Source organism: Moschus berezovskii, chromosome 2 (assembly GCF_049115385.1).
Source record: "Moschus berezovskii isolate FMDL1 chromosome 2, NW_MosBer_1.0, whole genome shotgun sequence".
Taxonomy (NCBI): domain Eukaryota; kingdom Metazoa; phylum Chordata; class Mammalia; order Artiodactyla; family Moschidae; genus Moschus; species Moschus berezovskii.
In genome coordinates this window covers 130439662-130460868 of record NC_142461.1, presented here as the reverse complement: position 1 = coordinate 130460868, position 21207 = coordinate 130439662, and positions in this window count along the sequence as shown.

Sequence of the window (21207 nt, the reverse complement as noted above, 5' to 3'; positions counted from 1 at the left end):
TTCAAGATGGGAACACATGTACACCCGTGGCAGATTCATGTCAATGTATGGCAAAACCAATACAATAATGTAAAGTAATTAGCCTCCAATTAAAATAAATAAATTTTTTAAAATGGAAAAAGACAAAAAAAAAGAAAAAGGTTTTCTGGACAATGTTATCAGGATTCCTTGTTGGTGGGTCAAACACTGTGTAAACCTAACTTTGATAATAGTGCTGGCTGAGGTCCAACTGGTAGGAAATGAAAATCTATTCTTGAAATGTCTATTATTATTATCAGAGCTAATCACTGGCCTTTCCAAGAAGGAAAGATAGTATTGGTATTATCTACTTGTCATGAAGTGGCCAGGCAGTTGTCTTCAAGTGATGATGCCATATAAAGAACTTAGTCTTGACCTGTCAGTGATAGGGCTGATATTTTGTGGCAACAGTAGATAGACCAGTGTCAGTGGATTGGAACCCATGCTGTTGGATTCATACAGAGCCTCCGTCCTTCCATCATGCCACTTCTCTCATCTGCTCATCATGCCAGCACCAAGATGGCCAGTGACAAAGTCTGGCTTATGGCCAAGTATTTTCATTTACTTTGTTCTTCAGTGTTTCTTACCCTCAGATGCCTTCTGACTGGCTTTGACAATTGATAGGAAGGTTTTCAAACTTCATATCTACTTTCAAATGTACAAGTAAATGTCTCTGCCCCAGATTTTGTCTTCAATATTCCAATCTTCCTTCCAGGTTCCTGAATAGCAGGTCAAGCCAGATATACATCTATATGTATATATGAATACATCTATATGAATATATGTATACATCTATATGAATATATATCTATGTATATGAGTATGTATGAGTCTATACATATCTATTCTCAGGCCATTTCTTTAATACAAACTGGATAACTAGGTGCACCATCCAAACCTCTATATATTGAAAGGTTCTTTCCCTATTCACTGTCTGTCAAGATGACCTCTCACTGGTGCTAAAGTACAGTTGCTATTCATTTGTAGCTTACATTCATATCCTAATCCAATCTCTTTGAGGCAGGACACCTCTAAGATGATCTCGAGTGACCTCTGTCTCCTGATATTCACTCTCTTGTGCAATCCTGATCTCCCCTGCAACGTGTGTGTTCTTGATTACGGGTACGAACTATTGCTTCTAGTCTTAGAATATGACAAATGTGATGGGATGACAGGACGCTTCTATAATTAGAATGTATTAAAGAGCAAATTATCTGTTTTTCTGGCTTTGACTGAAAAAAGAAAAATGCCATGTTCAAGAAGCTCCCATGGTAAGGAATGAGGGTAGCCCCCAGGCAATAGCCAGCAAAGAACTGAACTCCTAATTCCAACTATCTGCTAACCTAAATTATACCAAAAGACATAAAAAAATGAACTTTGAAAGGGATTCTTCCCCAGTTGAACCTTCAGATGAGACTCTAACCTTGGACAATATTTGCAGTCTTATAAAAAAGTCTGATGGAGCAGACTCAGCTAAACTATGCCCAGATTCTTAAACCACAAAAAATTGGAAGGTAATATATGTATGCTATTTTACGTTGTTTATGACTTGCTATGCATCAATAGATTAGTAATATATTATCCATGAGCTGAATAAAGGGTCTACTTTAAAAATAATAAAGTGGAAAATTTACTTTGTACAGGGGAGTATAATATATAATAGAGGACTTTCAATTATAGTCTGGAGGTTTTTCTTCTAAATTTGGTAGGAAATAGGGAGCCATTGTAGATTTTATTACCAAGGAAGTAGTGGGATTATTTTCCTACTGGTTTAAAATTAGTCTGGTTTTACTGTATCAAAAGGATAAAGGTGAGAACAGTTAGAATGGCATTATGCAGAGCTTGAGCCAATGTAGAGCAATAAGAATGAAAAGAGAAAATAAGTTCAATGGAAGAGATTGTCTCTCCATTCAATTGGTAGTATTAAGTGTGGGACATTAAGGAAGGAGAATAGTTTACCTTATTAGGTATAGATAACCGGGAAAGTGTTGGTCCTCTAATAGGATGAAGAGAGCAGAATCTTAAATATTGCTTATATGTAAAGATCTAACAGTATATGAAAGTTTTTTTTTATCATTATTTTTGTTTTCACTGTATAAGAAGAAGCTTAGAGCTGTGGATCTGGACACTAGGAGATACTGATTTGATAGGCATCAATAATGCAAAAATAGTTTATAAGAAAAACTAGAGAAAGAGATTTGCTTAATGAAATAACTTTGAGAATGAATCTGTATAAAAAGAAAAGATGTAATGTCAAAAGAGGAATAATCAGAGAATAAGCAGGTTGTGTTGTGTGAAAGCTAAGGGAGGAGGAAGAGTCAAAAAGTGGAGCTAAAAATTAGAAGGACTGAAAAAATTTCACTCATCCTGGTATTTACAAAAAGATTAATTTCAAAAGCGCAGTAAAAGAGTAACTAGATTACAAGAGGTCAGGCATGAGAAGGTAAAAACTGGTGACAGCAAATTTCTTTTTTCCAAAGAGTGATTTCATGGAGTAATAGATCAAAACGAGAATGTGGAATGGGAATTAGATTGGCAAAGGGAAGAGGAGCCTTGAAGCTAGGAGATAAGAAGATACATTATCCCTTGTCAGATGACTCCCACTGCAAAGCCATCATTACAAGAGATTGGCCCAGGCAAGACTGGAGTTTAAGAAAAGTGGAAGCATTTAAAACAGCCACTGTGATGAGTAAACATAAACATTCAGAACATCATTAGCAGTGATGAGAATCTAGCTACAGTTAAATAGCACAATCACTCCCTCACTTACGGCTGCAATCTATTAGATGACCACATGCTCAAATAAAATCCCAAAATGGTAAAATGCATATATTTCATGAGTCCCCATTTGTTCATCCAAAGTCCACAAACAACTGAGACATAAGAATCCTATTACTTCTGTAGTTCAGGCATATTACATTATTTGCCATTCTTGGCTCATACCATGCCTGTATGCCTTTGCTTTTACCTCTCTCTGCCTGAAGTGAACCTGCTCCCATATTTCAGATCAAGCTTGACATAATTCATGAAACCTCTCTGCGATCTATTTATCAAACACTGCAGAGCTGACTATAAACTTGCATAATAAATAAAATCTGTTCGAGAAATACCCTATTTTCAAATGTAATGTTATTTTAGAAAAGGTATACTAAAATCATGAAGAAAAGTCAAATAAGATGGAAGAAACCCAGACAAATAATAAACATAGGTCTAATTACCTCTCTCCTGTAGGTCAATGGTTCAAATTCCCAACAGATATCACAATGCTTGTTGCATAACTAAAAGCTAATTAATGTATGAATTAAGGCTTTTAGCATTTTTTTGGCTGGAATATCAAAATACCATCCAAACCATTTTAAACAGTATATTCTAGTGTCAATGGATTTTACTCACAAAATCTTTCTATAAAATAATACAAATAATGTCACTTCCCTAATAAAAACTCCATCAGTTCATTTCAGTTGCTCAGTCATGTCCAACTCTTTGTGACCCCATGAATCACAGCATGCCAGGCCTCCCTGTCCATCACCAATTCCCGGAGTTCACTCAAACTCATGTCCATCGAGTTGGTGATGCCATCCAGCCATCTCATTCTCTGTCGTCCTGTCTCCTCCCACCCCCAATCCCTCCCAGCATCAGAGCCTTTCCCAGTGAGTCAACCCTTCGCATGAGGTGGCCAAAATATCGGAGTTTCAGCTTTAGCATCAGTCCTTCTAATGAACACCCAGAACTGATCTCCTTTAGAGTGGACTGGTAGGATCTCCTTGCAGTCCAAGAGACTCTCAAGAGTCTTCTCCATAACACAGTTCAAAAACATAAATTCTTCCGCAATCAGTTTTCTTCACAGTCCGACTCTCACATCCATACATGATGACTGGAAAAACCATAGCCTTCACTAGACGGACCTTTGTTGGCAAAGCAATGTCTCTGCTCTTTAATATGCTATATTGGTCATAACTTTCCTTCGAAGGAGTAAGTGTATTTTAATTTCATGGCTGCAATAAGCATCCACAGTGATTTTGGAGCCCAAAAAAAATAAAGTCTGACACTGTTTCCCCATCTATTTCCCATGAAATGATGGGACCAGATGCCATGATCTTCAGTTCAGTCACTCAGTCATGTCCGACTCTTTGCGACCCCATGAATCACAGCACGCCAGGCCTCCCTGTCCATCACCAATTCACGGAGTTCACTCAAACTCACGTCCATCGAGTCGGTGATGCCATCCAGCCATCTCATTCTCTGTCGTCCCCGTCTCCTCCCGCCCCCAATCCTTCCCAGCATCAGAGTCTTTTCCAGTGAGTCAACCCGTCGCATGAGGGGGCCAAAGTATTGGAGTTTCAACTTTAGCATCAGTCCTTCCAAAGTACATCCAGGATTGATCTCCTTTAGAATGGACTGGTTAGATCTCCCTGCAGTCCAAGGAACTCTCAAGAGTCTTCTCCAGCACCACAGTTCAAAAGCATCAATTCTTCGGCGATCAACTTTCTTCACAGTCCAACTCTCACATCCATACATGACCACTGGAAAAACCATAGCCTTGACTAGACGGACCTTGGTTGGCAAAGTAATGTCTCTGCTTTTTTAATATACTATCTAGGTTGGTCATAACTTTCCTTCCAAGGAGTAAGGATCTTTTAATTTCATGGCTGCAATCAGTATCCACAGTGATTTTGAAGCCCAAAAAAATAATGGGACCAGATGCCATGATCTTAGGTTTCTGAATGTTGAGCTTTAAGCCAACTTTTTCACTCTCCTCTTTACCTTTATCAAGAGGCTTTTTAGTTCCTCCTCATTTTCTGCCATAAGGGTGGTGTCATCTGCATATCTGAGGTGACTGATATTTCTCCCAGCAATCTTGATTCCAGCTTGTGCTTCTTCCAGCCTAGCATTCCTCATGATGTACTCTGCATATACCATAAATAAGCAGGGTGACAATTTACAACCTTGATGTACTCCTTTTCCTATTTGGAACCAGTCTGTTGGTCCATGTCCAGTTCTAACTGTTGCTTCCTGACCTGCATACAGGTTTCTCAAGAGGCAGGTCAGGTGGTCTGGGATTCCCATCTCTTTCAGAATTTTACAGTTTATTGTAATCCATACAGTTCAAGGATTTGGCATAGTCAATGAAGCAGAAATAGATGTTTTTCTGGAACTCTCTTGCTTTTTCCATGATCCAGCAGATGTTGGCAATATGATTTCTCGTTCGTCTGCCTTTTCTAAAACCAGCTTGAACATCTGGAAGTTCACGGTTCATGTATTGCTGAAGCCTGGCTTGGAGAATTTTGAGCATGACTTTACTAGTGTGTGTGATGAGTGCAATTGTGTGGTAGTTTGAGCATTCTTTGGCATTGCCTTTCTTTGGGATTGGAATGAAGACTGACCTTTTCCAGTCCTGTGGCCACTGCTGAGTTTTCCAAATTTGCTGGCATATTGAGTGCAGCACTTTCACAGCATCATCTTTCAGGATTTGAAATAGCTCAACTGGAATTCCATCACCTCCACTAGCTTTGTTCATAGTGATGCTTCCTAAGGCCCACTTGACTTCACATTCCAAGTTGTCTGGCTCTAGGTCAGTGATCACACCATCGTGATTATCTGGGTCATGAAGATCTTTTTTGTCCAGTTCTCCTGTATATTCTTGCCACCTCTTCTTAATATCTTCTGCTTCTGTCAGGTAAATACCATTTCTGTCCTTTATCGAGCCCAGCTTTGCTTGAAATATTCTCTTGGTATCTCTAATTTTCTTGAAGAGATCTCTAGTCTTTCCTATTCTGTTGTTTTCCTCTATTTCTTTGCATTGATCGCTGAGGAAGGCGATCTCTCCTTGCTATTCTTTGGAACTCTGCATTCAGATGTTTATATCTTTCCTTTTCTCCTTTGCTTTTTGCTTCTTTTCTTTTCACAGATATTTGGCACAGAAACATGGCTGAGAAGAGCTATCCCTCACCCGAGGTCAGGGGTGGTGGCCCAGAGGAGCTATCCCACGTTCAAGGTCAGGAGGGGTGGCAGTGAGGAGATACCCCTCGTCCAACGTAAGGAGCAGCGGTTGCACTTTGCTGCAGCAGCCCTGAAGAGATACCCCACAACCAAGGTAAGAGAAACCCAACTAAGACGGCAAGTATTGAGAGGAGGGCATCAGAGGGCAGACACTGAAACCATAATCACAGAAACTAGTCGATCTGATCACATGGACCACAGCCTTGTCTAACTCAATGAAGCTAAGCCATGCCATGTGGGGCCACCCAAGACAGGCGGGTCATGGTGGAGAGGTCTGACAGAATGTGGTCCACTGGAGAAGGGAATGGCAAACCACTTCAGAATACTTGCCTTGAGAACCCCATGAACAGTATGAAATGGCAAAATGATAGCATACTGAATGAGGAACTCCCCAGGTCTGTAGGTGTCCAATATGCTACTGGAGATTAGAGGAGAAATAACTCCAGAAAGAATGAAGGGATGGAGCCAAAGCAAAAACAATACCCAGTTGTGGATGTGACTGGTGATAGAAGCAAGGTCTGATGCTGTAAAGAGCTATATTGCATAGGAACCTGGAATGTAAGGTCCATGAATCAAGGCAAATTGGAAGTGGTCAAACGAGATGGCAAGAGTGAACGTAGACATTCTAGGAATCAGTGAACTAAAATGGACTGGAATGGGCGAATTTAACTCGGATGACCATTATATCTACTAATGTGGGCAGGAATCCCTTAGAAGAAATGGAGTAGCCATTATGGTCAACAAAAGAGTCCAAAATGCAGTACTTGGATACAATCCCAAAAACGACAGAATGATCTCTATTCATTTCCAAGGCAAACCATTCAATATTACAGTAATCGAAGCCTATGCCCCAACCAGTAACACTGAAGAAGCCAAAGTTGAATGGTTCTATGAAGACCTACAAGACCTTTCAGAACTAACACCCAAAAAAGATGTCCTTTTCATTACAGGGGACTGGAATGCAAAAGTAGGAAGTCAAGAAACACCTGGAGTAACAGGCAAATTTGGCCTTGGAGTATGGAATGAAGCAGGGCAAAGGCTAATAGAGTTTTGCCAAGAGAACACACTGGGCATAGCAAACACCCTCTTCCAACAACACAAGAGAAGACTCTACACATGGACATCACCAGATGGTCAACACCAAAATCAGATTGATTGTATTCTTTGCAGCCAAAGAAGAAGAAGCTCTATACAGTTAGCAAAAACAAGACCGGGAGCTGACTGTGGCTCAGATCATGAACTCCTTATTGCCAAATTCAGGCTTAAATTGAAGAAAGTAGACCATTCAGATATGACCTAAATCAAATCCCTTATGATTATACAGTGGAAGTGAGAAATAGATTTAAGGGACTAGATTTGATGGATAGAGTGTCTGATAAACTATGGATGGAGGTTCATGACATTGTACAGGAGACAGGGATCAAGACCATCCCCATGGAAAAGAAATGCAAAAAAGCAAAATGGCTGTCTGGGGAGGCCTTACAAATAGCTGTGAAAAGAAGAGAAGCAAAAAACTCCTAGTCTGATACAAAAGGTCTTTCAGTGCAATTTGACTTTGGAGCCCCTCTCCCATAGTCATTCCATGTAGTCAAAGTTCCTGCCACACATCCAAAGCCTTTTGTAAAAAAAAAAAAAAATTCCTTCCCATTTCTTCAAATATCCTCCATACCCAGGCCTTCTGAATGTGGAAAATTATAACTCATCATTAAGGCCTGGTACACCGCTTACCACATCTGTGAATTCTTTCCTGAAGCTCCATTCTCCTATGTTCCTTGTGTTCCTTATGCTTTAACTCTGAAAAAGCACTTACATTTTAATGGTACATTGTAACTGATCTTTCTTCATAATTTTATCCCTAGAATGGACATAATGTAAATGCATTTAGTCATCAATGTACATATCCATTTTATTAACAAAGACAGAATAAAAGCATAACATTATAGCAATTTTGTTTAATTTTCTCAACAGAACCCCAATTTTGTGCCTAATTTAGAACTAAAGGCAGACTATACTATGGTAAACCCTTTATAGAACTTAAGAGTTTAGTAAGATAGCATCATATACAAGTAAAACAAAAAAAAAAACCTGAATAAAATGGCAAATTGTTTTTAATTGTTAAGAAAAAGCATAAATTATCAATAGTTTAGATAAATCGAAGAAAGCCTTTCTGAGTAGTTGACACTTTAGCTATGAAATCATGGGGAAAAAAACTTTTTTTAAGCTATGTAAAGAACTGGATAGGAATTTCGAAGAAGAAATAACAACATATACAAAGTCCTAAGGCAAAATAAAGTTTAGCACACAGGATTGAGAACAAACATGGTTAAAATCGGGAATATTTGAGGAGATGAAGGAATGGAGAGGTAGCCAAAACCTATATAATTGAGGAATTTGTTCACCAAAGTAAGAAATTTTTATTTTACTTTGAAGACATTGGGAAGATATCAAAAAACTCAACCAGGAAATTGATACAGTCTAATTTACACTTTAAAAAATTTCTCCTGCTATCCTTAGGAGAATACACTGGAGGTGGCAAGAAGAGAAGCAGAAGAATGAGGAGGATATTGTGAAAGGCAAGGCAAAAGATGATTAATTTGAACCAGAGTCATAAAAATAGAAGAGTAGAGACATAGAAACACTTGAAATGTTCTTTCTAAAGAATGGAGAGGTCTTGATAATGGAATAGATGGAGGTTTAAGGAGAGAAAAGTGTCAAATTAGGTCCCATTCTATTAATAGTTGTTCCCATTAAGCTTTATGTAGGACCTGTGCATGTGGCTTACCTATAAGCTACACCAATAGAAAAAAAAATCTAAATATCAGGAGGAATTGTCAGGGTATGTAGTCAACACTTTTCTTGAAGTGAAAGAAAAAAATAGTCCCATGTCTATCTCCCTCCACACAGCTCTCAATCTTATTGTTAGGTAAACTTGAACTATAAATCTGCCTATTCCTTTACATGCCATATGACTTAGCTAGTCAACCTATTTCATTTCTGTTTCTCAAATTCCTCATCTGAAAGCCAAGTGTAAATTTCCTATGTTCAAGGGTGTTGTCAAATTTAAGAGACAATATACATGAAAAACATAATACTTCACGAAGAAAATACATGGTACTTTCCTTGCATATGAAAAGTACTGAGATTTATAATTCTTTTCTGTTGTAAATGTTTCTTTAAAAACTCTCTTTGCATCATTATGTATGCATGTACTGTGAGTTTATTCTCCCCGAGCAAGACTATGTACTGATAGTTAAGCAAGTACATGCATAGAAAAATCCGGTAGTCAGTCTATTGTTATAAGTCTTTAAAAAACTAAAAGATGTACTGGCAACTGCTTCAAATAATGGTTTTACATTTTAAAGGCACAACAGACTGTCAAGATATATTCACATATTTTTGCATTGAACTGATTATTAAATGTCACAAGAAGTACAAAATTTCCTTGGTGATATCAAATATTTCAATAAAATATCTTAAAAGAAGGCAGTTTCAGTTCCTTCTTAGATATATTCATTTATTTTATCTGTATATGAATTTGTCAGGTTATAAATATTCCCAATGTACTTATATTTTTAGTACAGTATTCATTCTTTGGAACTGGCAGAGGCCTGAAAGAAAATCAATCTATGCTAGCACAAAGCATATAGTCTTAGCATCTGTCACAAAGGTGTAACAGCACAGATGACAGCATGTACAATAGTAGGAGCCGAAACATTTTAGAATCTTTCATTGCTCATAAAATCTTGAATAGAATTACAAAACTGCCACACTTCTATACAACAATTTAAAAATCTTTGGGACATCTGAGGTGTCAGAATAAAATCAGAAGAATGATTACTATTGTGATAAAAAGAGATGATAAACACAGTAGCTAAACACAAAGTAGGTAAACACTTTTCTCTTTTGCAGAAAGCAATTCTTGATTTAGAGAAATCAAAAGGTACTGAGATCTCAAGATCAAGATGACAGAGGAGGATGATGCTGAGCTCACCTCCCCAAACGAGAACCTCTAAACTGTGCCTACACATAGACTAACTATTGCTGAAATCCATCTGACAGCTAGCATAAGTGCTGTTCTATTTGATACAACCAAGGCTTTAAATCTTCCTAAAGAAAGACATGTATGGAGTTTGGTAAGAGAAGAGAAGTGTTTTAGTCAGTATCTGAACCCCTGGCAGGGAACCCAGAGGAGGAAAGAGATATCACATGCTCGGGTATCCTCCCTGGGGAGCAAGGGGTTCAATGTACATATTAGACCTCCCAGCCCTGGTGTTGAACTCCTAGAAGATGAGTCTCCTTGGCTGGTTTGAAAACTGGTGGAGCTAACCAGAGGACTATAAGAAATTGAGGCTCCAAGCTTGAAGGGGATGTGCACAGACTTGCAAACAGACCAGGCACCTGGTCTAGCACCTCTTGTTCCAACACTGCTCCCCACTAAGGTGAAGGGAACAGAGCCAGCTCTGGCCCAGCACTGCCTCTGACCAGGGAAGAGACTGCCATTGCCAGCACAAATGTCTGTATGCATACTTGGGAGGGAGGGGGACCAGTTCAGCAGTGTGGCCCAACCCCTCTGGCTGCACCTATCCTCTAACCAGGGACATACAGTGGGGGAAAAGTGAAACCATCACAGGAAAGCAGCCCCCAGGCCTCAGACCCCAGCCATGCCCCCAGCCAAAGCAAAGACTGCCATCACAGCCTGAAGAAACCTGGCTCCATCATTGCCTCTTGCTCCAACTCCATGGGTCATACTCCACCCTGATAGGGAGGTGACTGCTGTTGAACACAGTAGTACCACCTCATATCTAATAATTTACCTAATGAAAAGTTCAAAACAATGGTAATAAGACTGCTAACTGAACTTGGAGAAAAAATAGATGAACATAGTGAAAACTTCAGTGAAGAACTAGAAAATATAAAAAAGGAACCAGCCAGGCCACATGTAAAAGAATGAAATTAGAACATTCTCTAACACCACACATGAAAATAAACTCAAAATTCAAAAGAATTAAATGTAAGACCAAAATCACAAAACACCTAGAAGAAAACATAGGTGAAACACTATTTTGTCATAACTTATAGCAATGTTTCTTTGGATCAATTTCCTAAAGCAAAGGATACAGAAGCAAAAATAAATAAATGGCATCTAATTAAACTTAAAAGATTCTACACAGCAAAGGACACTATCAACAAAACAAGAAAACCTTCTGAATGGGAGAAAATACTTGCAAATGATATGATTGATAAGGAGTTAATATTCAAAATGTATAAACAGCTCATATAACTTAACATAAAAAAACAATTCAATTATAAATTGAACAGAAGACTTGAATAGACAATTTTCCAAAGAAGACATACAAATGGCCAACAGAAACATGAAAAGATACTCAATTATTAACCATTAATCGTCAGGGAAATGCAAATCAAAAGCACAGTGAGATATGCCCTCACACCTGAGGCGATCATCAACAAGAACACAAGTAACAAATGTTGACAAGGGTGTGGAAAAAGGGAACCCTCATACAGTGTAGGTGGAGTAGCAATTGGTATAGCCACTATGGGAAACAGTATGGAGGTTTCTCAAAAAATCAAAAATAATGCTACCATACGACCCAGCAACTCCACTCCTGGGTAAACATCCAAAAATATTTTGAAAATGTTAATTTGAAAAGATCCATGCACCCTAATGTTTATATTACCATTATTTACAATTGCCAAGATATGGAAACAACCTAAGTGTCCATATAAAGATGAAGTGATAAAGAAAATGTATAATATATACACAATGGAATACTAGTCAGTCAAAAAAAAAAGGATGAAATTTTGCATTTTCGGTAACATGGATGGACTTGGAAGGTTTATGCTAACTGAAGTCAGTCAGAAAAAGACAAATATTATGTATTTTCACTTACATATGGAAACAAAAAATAAGCGAATGCAACAAAACAGACTGACATGTACAGAGAACAAACTCAGTGGTTACCAGTGGGGAGAGGGTTGGAGTGAAGGACAAGATAGGGCAAAGGGATTAAGAGGTACAAACTAATAGGTATAAAATTTACAATACAAGTAAGTAATATTCAGCATGGTGAATATAGTAAATAATAACTGTGAAAAGTGAAAAGTAAAAGTTAGTTGCATAGTTGTGTCCAACTCTGTGATCTCATGGACTGTAGCTTGCCTGGTTCCTCTGTCCATGGAATTCTCCAGGCAAGAGTCCTGGAGTGGGTTGCCATTCCTTCTCCAGGGGATCTTCTGGACCCAGGGATCGAACTCAGGTCTCCTGCATAGCAGGCAGATTCTTTACAAACTGAGCCACTAGGGAAGCCCCATAATAACTTTAAGTGGAGTATAATCTATAAAAATATCAAATCCCTATGTTGTACACCTGAAACTAACATTGTAAATTAGCTATAATTCCATAAAAAAGGTAACTGTAAAAGACGGGTTATGATAAAATGATAGGGCTCAGTTTCCACTCGTAAGTACACAGGTGTCAATTCCCAGGATAAGGTAAAGAGTATCTTGCTGTGATTGTCTGCCTTCCTGGTTAATGGTACCTCAGTTGGACCATAGTGATTTGTACAGCTACCCCAGACAGCTTCCGGATATTACAAACCATCTCAGTCCAAACAAAGAGGGTTCAAGACTGTGAACTTCACCCATTCACGTAATAATATTTTTAGTCAAATAGCAGTCTTTGTCAAACTTATACATGTAACATCATATCCTTGATTCTTATTCCAGAGCTCAAATAATTAGATTGTGTTGTTGCCTTTAGAAATGTTCAATTTAAAATTATACTACAGAGGAGAAAGAAAACTGACAGCTTAGAGCCAGTTGCCAATTTCAAACTCACTACCTTGGATCTAACATCATCAACTAAATAACTCGTAACTATTGCTAATCTAAAATTTGATCTTTGTATGTGACCCTAATCACATTTAAACAATGACACTTTTTCAAATAAGCATTGTTATTTATGACAATCTCTAGCTTTTCCCATTTTAAAAGTGATTTTGAGTATTAATAATATTCCAAACTGTATTTGGGCAAATCAAGGTCAACTCCTCATTATACTGGGCTGTAATTTCCTCATCTGTAAAATTAGATGATCAGATTACATGATCTCTAAAGTCCCATCCAATCTTAAAAATTTATAAGTTTTGTTTCCAAGAATGGATGTAAAGAAATCCAACCTCTATCTCGGACCTCAGCACTGAGTTATCCGGTGTTCTTTTGTCTCCTTTTGCCCCAGAAAACTTAGCTTAGGGGAAAAAATACATTGATATGTAATATGCCTACAGAAACAAAAAGTGAAAATTATCAGAGGCTTAGTTGCTCAGCAGTATTTCAGTTCACAGACACTCAAAAACAGCCACCTTTATGAAATTGAACCCACTTAATAACAGCAATCAAAAACATACACATATATGGATTGGCACATTTGCTTCCATGAAATCTCATTATTCAAAGTATTATACATACTGTTTTAAACTTGGCTCAGGATTGGTGATGTGAGATACCCTGAGAGGAAATCTATTACTATGAACATATTCTTAATACACCAAAGACTGTGACTGATCTCTTTCAGATTACAGTTGGCCTTCTGCCTCAGGCTAGTCTAGAAATAAAGCTAACACTAAAACAATATAGGAAGAAATCTAAGAAGACTAAGGCAAGAAAGAATTCTTTTCTCTTAGTGCCTGAGCTTCTTGAGAAAGAAAATAAACTCATTGTTTTCTGATTCAATAATTTAAAAAATAATTTGGAAAATATTTAATTATTCATACATATAAAAGTACTGGCAATTTATATTCCAAGATAACTCTTGTTTCCCCGTTTTGTTTCCAAGCTCTTACACAAATCTTATCTAGGTTTTTACAAGTGTCATAATTTGGTTTAAACAATTTTGTCTGCTTTTGTTCCCTTTAAAGTGTAAATACTTATTAATATGACAAGAACAGACCCAAGAAGGAATCCAAGAAGGTAAGGACGAAAGAGCAGTAATGTCATCTACTTCTTCCTGGCCTCAGAGATACCTGACTTAGGAGCACTTAGCTCTTTCCCCAGTACAGCATCTTGGCAAAATCAAGGTGCTCAATACATTTCATTAATACTATATGAGCAAACCCAGATTGAAGCAATAAGAACACATGCAATAAATTAACAACCAGTAAGAAGTGTTACCATCAGCAGCCTGGATATCAGTCTACAGATTTTTCCCTCCCAGATCTGTTCGCCCAAGACTTAGGACTAGTTTTTGCTCTACATGTCTAACTATATGAACTCTTTTGACACTGAAATCCTGTGTTGAAAGTCAGCCTATTTTAACTTTATTCCAATGTTTTATTTCCAATATCAGCTGCCTCACCTCCAGGACCTGGCTCTCATTTTCTATAGCTTTAGCCACTGGCTGTGCAGTCTCCAGGACCTACAAGTTTGACCATAGTAAGAGAATATTGAATGGGACTGTTTCTGTCTCAGTCTCTACTGAGGTCCCGGACAGTGGTTGTCAATGACTTTGATGTTTCCATGTGAAATATGATAGCACCTATGCAGGACTTCCAGAGAGCTGTTTGTGTATTCTTTTTAACTAACCTTAGATCTCACTCATCTCTGGCTTTTACAGGGAGTAGGAGAGACACATACTTCAGAAAATAGGAAGAGGATTTCTTTGAGGACCATTGCTAGTGAGCTGAAAGAGGCATGTGGGGGCACATGGGGAATTTGCCCCTGATCCCAAGTCAAGTGAACAGGGTTTCAAGGAGACAATTTCTTAAGGAGTCTGACATAATTCCCCTGGAGTTTGAGGACATGCAATCTAATTTCCAACTCAAGCCTGATTGTATAAGCAGTAGGAATCTGGACAAAACAGCCTGTAGTGACAAACAGAACTAGTTAGGGAAGCTACTGAACATCACACAATGGGACATGGGACCAGATTTCCCAGGAACAAGGCATGGACCACCTCGGAAACAGAGGTAATGCATAGATGTTTGAATCATGTCCAAGAGGGCTTTCTACAATGATTGAGAAAATCTCATCCAGGGAGTCTGAAGGTATAGAGGTAGGTGAAGAAGCTAAATGGGAATCACAACTAGACAGATGAGGGAGACTTACTACTCATGTGAAGGGGGCCTCCAAAAAATAATGGAGTAGTTCACTAAACACCCAGAGAAGAATCACTTCAAACAATAGGAAATGACCAAGAAAATCAACATCAGATGCCACCTGAGCTCACATAAGAGTTTTCCTGCCTCTTACTTCTCTTCCCTTTGACCTACCAGAGACCTCATCCAGGGACAGGAGAATTATTATGGGATAGAACAAATCTGCAAACTTTGGGAGATAGTGAAGGAAAGGGAAGATTGGCATGCTGCAGTCCATGGGGTCGGACATGACTTAGTGACTGATCAACAGAAGAAATTTGACCCAAAAAAGTTAAAATCAGTTTCTAATCCAACCATGTTATTTCACATATTATACCATCAACAAGTATTACCTACCGTTCCAAGTTTTGTGGGGACCATATCTTACTCTCTGCATCAGAGACAATTAAATTTGTGTTTGGATATTTTAACTTGTTTAACAACTTCTCAGTGGGGAAGCCTTGTATTCCTACACTGTGTACTCCCATTACTCCTCGCTTCCATTGAGGTATCAGCATGTCTTATAATTGAACCCTGTGTGGAACTGAAGAAACAAACTAGGGACATGTGTTTACAAAACACATAACTGATCACCGGAGCTGTATTCTCAGGTAATCATTTCAGATGATAAAGGCTCTTTGCTTTTGTTTCTTTTTGTTTTGTTTTGTTTTTTCTCTTTTCTTTTGCTTACTTCCCTTAATTCAAAGAGTATTCTCTACTTCTGAAATGTACATTTCAGTAAAACGAGCTTGGGGTAAAAGAAGAAAATACTGTCAGGGTTGTTTTGTGTTTGCTTGTTTGTCCTTTCATATCAGTAGCTGATATCCTAAATAAAACAGATATTTAATGATATATGGCTATCACAAATTACAACAAATTCAGTTTAAAGCAACACAAATTTATTACCTTACAGTGCTATAGCTCAGAAGTCTGATGCAGGCCTTTCCTTCTGAAGTCGTATGTGAAAATCTATTTCCTTGCTTTTTTCCTGTTTGTAAAAACTGCCAGCATTCCTTAGCTCATGGCCCCATTCTTTCTTCAAAGGTAGCAGTACCCTGGACAGCCAATTCTTTCTAATATAACAGCACTCTAACCCTGTTTTGCCTTCTACTTCCTCTTAGAAGGACGCTTGTGATTATTTTGGGCCCACCTGGATAATCTGAGTATACACAGTTTTCAAGTAATTGGCTGGTAAGACCCCTTTGCCTATTCACAGGTGCTGGCCATGAAGCCATTTTTCTGCCTGCTCCACCATTGCTATCACCACCACCATCTCCCATACATACACACACATGCTATTGTTTCTCTGTTTAGTGGAATAAGTTTGGTAAATGTCCTTGCTGCTGCTGCTGCTGCTAAGTCACTTCAGTCGTGTCCGACTCTGTGTGACCCCATAGACGGCAGTCCACCAGGCTCCCCCATCCCTGGGATTCTCCAGGCAAGAACACTGGAGTGGGTTGCCATTTCCTTCTCCAATGTGTGAAAGTGAAAAGTGAAAGTGAAGTCGCTCAGTCGTGTCTGACTCGTAGCGACCCCATGGACTGCAGCCTACCAGGCTCCTCTGTCCATGGGATTTTCTAGGCAAGAGTACTGGAGTGGCTTGCCATTGCCTTCTCCGGGTAAATGTCCTTAGAATGTCAGATAATACTTCCGCATGTTAGACCCTATAACTTCCTTTTATTAATCAGCATGAATACCATTTGTCTGGATAAACACTCTGAGTTTTTTTAACCTTCATGAATGACAAGTATAATTGTATTTATTCAAATACACTGGATAAAGTAAAAACAACCTCTATTTATTCTAACACTAATCCCTACAAATGAAATCAGTATGCTTCAACAAGGAAATCAAGTTTGTTCATTCCCTAGTTCCTTCTCCTTTGTCTGATTTTCATGGGCAATCTGTATTTGACAGTAGAACTGAACTCAACATATTTGCTACAGGTTGGTGCTTGGACTAATGGAGTTTTCAGTGGAAATTTCAAAAGGTGGTTGGAACAAGCCTAGGTTCACTAGTAAATTAGGGTGAAAGACAAGTCAGGTGTTGCAATTTAGGGTTAATGGTATCATAAGAAACTCTCAGGGTTGATTAGCAAGGTTGAGTTGTTGCTTTCTTTTTCTACTTTTTCTTTCTTTTTTTTTTTTTCTTCCTTTAAGTAGAGGAATTTCTAGCTAGAGCAGTGGTAAAGAATCTGCCTGTCAATGCAGGAGATGTGGATCCGATCCCTTGTTGGTAAGATCCCCTGAAGGAGGAAATGGCAAACTGCTCCAGTATTTTTGCCTGGAAAATCCATGGACAGAAGAGTCTGGGTGGCTACATCCATGGGATTTAAGAGTAGACACGATTGAGCACCCATGCACACATCTTAAGTAGAATTCCCTAGAAGCAGGGCCTGAGACAGGACTTCAAGTACAAATGAGATATGTTGAAAGTTCTCTTTAGGAAAAGCCTATTATGAGACAGAGGGAGGGCTAGAAAATGAGAAAAAGTCAGCAAGCACATGACCTCAGCTAGAGGCTAGTCTGGACTGTATATTGCACGGATGGAGTTGTCTTACCTTGAAGCAAGATGACTGAGGTTTTGTACCTTGTACGAGTCAGTCATTAGCTGCCCCAGGGATGAGGAGACATGTAACATCAAGTAGTAGCAGGTCAGTGAAGAACAATTCTCCATAGACACTTGCACAGCTGGAGGACGGCTTCCTGATAAAGTAAAAAGGATCTGGGAGGAAGAACAAGAATATCACCTGTATCATTCCTTCCTTTTCCCTTCAATCTCTCTTTACTTTCTTCCTTCCTTCCTCTGTTCCCTTTAAATCTTGCTCTCCTCCACATTGCTGTATTTTCAAAACTTCAGGTCATGCTGGAAATTGTTGTTCTTGTTGTTCAGTCACTAAGTCGTATGTGATTCTTTGTGACACCATGAACTGCAGCACGCCAGGCCTCCCTGTCCCTCAGCATCTCCTGGAGTTTGCCTAAGTTCATGTTCATTGAATTGGTGGTGCTATTCAAACATCTCATCCTCTGTCACCCTCTTGTCTTTCTGCCTTCAGTCTTTCTCAGCATCAGGGTCTTATCAGGGTCTTATTGGAAATATTCACCCATAATTTTTTAAAATTAATTTATTTTAACTGAAAGTGAATTCAGTTCAGTCGCTCAGTCATGTCCAACTCTTTGCGACCCCATGAACCGCAGCACGCCAGGCCTCCCTGTCCATCGCCAACTCCCGGAGTTCACTCAAACTCATGTCCATCGAGTCGGTGATGCCATCCAGCCATCTCATTCTCTGCCGTCCCCTTCTCCTCCTGCCCCCAAGCCCTCCCAGCATTAGAGCAAATTGCTTTACAATATTGTGGTGGTTTTTGCCATACATTGACATGAATCAGCCACAGGTGTACATGTGTCCCCCATCCTGAACCCCTCCCACCACCCTCCCCATCCCATCCCTCTGGGTTGTCCAAGTGTACCAGCTTTGAGTGCCCTGTTTCATGCATCAAACTTGGACTGGTCATCTATTTCGCATATGGTAATATACACGTTTCAATGCTATTCTCTCAAATCATCCTACCCTCACCTTCTCCCACATAGTGCAAGAATCTTCTTTATATCTGCATTTCTTTTGCTGTCTCATGTATAGGGTCATTGTTACCATCTTTCTAAATTCCATATATATGTGTTAGTATACTGTATTGGTGTTTTTCTTTCTGGCTTACTTCACTCTGTATAATAGGTTCCAGTTTCATCCACCTCATTAGAACTGATTCAAATGCATTCTTTTTAATAGCTGAGTGATATTCCACTGTGTATATGTACCATAGATTTCTTATCCTTTTGTCTGCCAATGGGCACCTAGGTTGCTTCCATGTCCTAGCTATTGTAAACAGTGCTGAGATGAACATTAGGGTACATGTGTCTCTTTCAATTCTGGTTTCCTCAGAAAACAGCAATGCGATTGCTGGGTCATATGGCAGGTCTATTCCCAGTTTTTTAAGGAATCTCCACACTGTTCTCCATTGTGGCTGTACTAGTTTGCATTCCCACCAACAGTTTAAGAGTGTTCCCTTTTCTCCACACCCTCTCCAGCATTTATTATTTGTAGACTTTTTGATAGCAGCCATTCTGACAGGTGTGAGATGGTACCTCATTGTGATTTTGATTTGCATTTCTCTGATAATGAGTGATGTTGAGCATCTTTTCATGTGTTTGTTAGCCATCTGTATGTCTTCTTTGGAGAAATGTCTGTTTAGTTCTTTGGCCCATGTTTTGATTGGGTCGTTTATTTTGCTGGTATTGAGCTGCATGAGCTGCTTGTATATTTTTGAGATTAATTTTTTATCAATTGCTTCATTTGCTATTATTTTCTCCCATTCTGAAGGCTGCCTTTTCACCTTGCTTATAGTTTCCTGCATTGTGAAAAAGTTTTTAAATTTAATTAGGTCCCATTTGTTTATTTTTTCTTTTATTTCCATTATTTTGGAAGGTGGGTCATAGAGGATCCTACTGTGATTTATGTCAGAGGGTGTTTTGCCTATGTTTTCCTCTAGGAGTTTTATAGTTTCTGAACTTACATTTAGATCTTTAATCAATTTTGAGTTTATTTTTGTGTATGGTATTAGAAAGTGTTCTAGTGTCATTCTTTTACAGGTGGTTGATCAGTTTTCCCAGCACCACTTGTAAAAGAGATTGTCTTTTCTCCATTGAGTATTCTTGCCTCCTTTGTCAAAGATAAGTTGTCCATATGTGTGTGGATTTATCTCTGGACTTTTTATTTTGTTTCTTTGATTTATATTTCTGTCTTTGTGCCAGTACCATACTGTCTTGATGACTGTAGCTTTGTAGTATACTCTGAAGTCAGGCAGGTTGATTCCTCCAGTTCCATTCCTCTTTCTCAAGATTGCTTTGGCTATTTTAGGTTTTTGTACATCCATACAAATTGTGAAATTATTTGTTCTCGTTCTGTGAAAAATACCTTGATAGGGTTTGCATTGAATCTGTAGATTGCTTTAGGGTGGTATACTCATTTTCACTATATTGATTCTTCCAATCCATGAACATGGTATATTTCTCCATATATTTGTGTCATCTTTGATTACTTTCATCAGTGTTTTATAGTTTTCTATATATAGGTCTTTTGTTTCTTTAGGTAGATTTATTCCTAAATATTTTATTCTTTTCATTGCAATGGTGAATGGAATTGTTTCCTTAATTTTTCTTTCTGTTTTCTCATTGTTAGTGTATAGGAATGCAAGGGATTTCTGTATATTAATTTTATATCCTGCAACTTTCCTATATTCATTGATTAGCTCTAGTAATTTTCTGGTTCACCCATAATTTTTAAGCAATGGAAAATGTAGTGAGTTTCTGTTTAAAGCTGATTAACATGATTTCTGACATCTGAAAAGAACAATAGACTGGTTCCAAATAGGAAAAGGAGTACGTCAAGGTTGTATATTGTCACCCTGCTTATTTAACTTATATGCAGAGTACATCATGAGGAACGCTGGGCTGGAAGAAGCACAAGCTGGAATCAAGATTGCTGGGAGAAATATCAATAACCTCAGATATGCAGATGACACCACCCTTATGGCAGAAAGTGAAGAGGAACTCAAAAGCCTCTTGATGAAAGTGAAAGAGGAGAGTGAAAAGGTTGGCTTGAAGCTCAACATTCAGAAAACAAAGATCATGGCATCTGGTCCCATCACTTCATGGGAAATAGATGGAAAAACAGTGGAAACAGTGTCAGACTTTATTTTTTGGGCTCCAAAATCACTGCAGATGCTGATTGTAGCCATGAAATTAAAAGACGCTTACTCCTTTGAAGGAAAGTTATGACCAACATAGATAGCATATTAAAGAGCAGAGACATTACTTTCCCAACCAAGGTCCATCTGGTCAAGGCTGTGCTTTTTCCAGTGATCATGTATGGATGTGAGAGTTGGACTGTGAAGAAAGCTGAGCACCAAAGAATTGATGCTTTTGAACTGTGGTGTTGGAGACTCTTGAGAGTCCCTTAGACTACGTGGAGATCCAACCAGTCC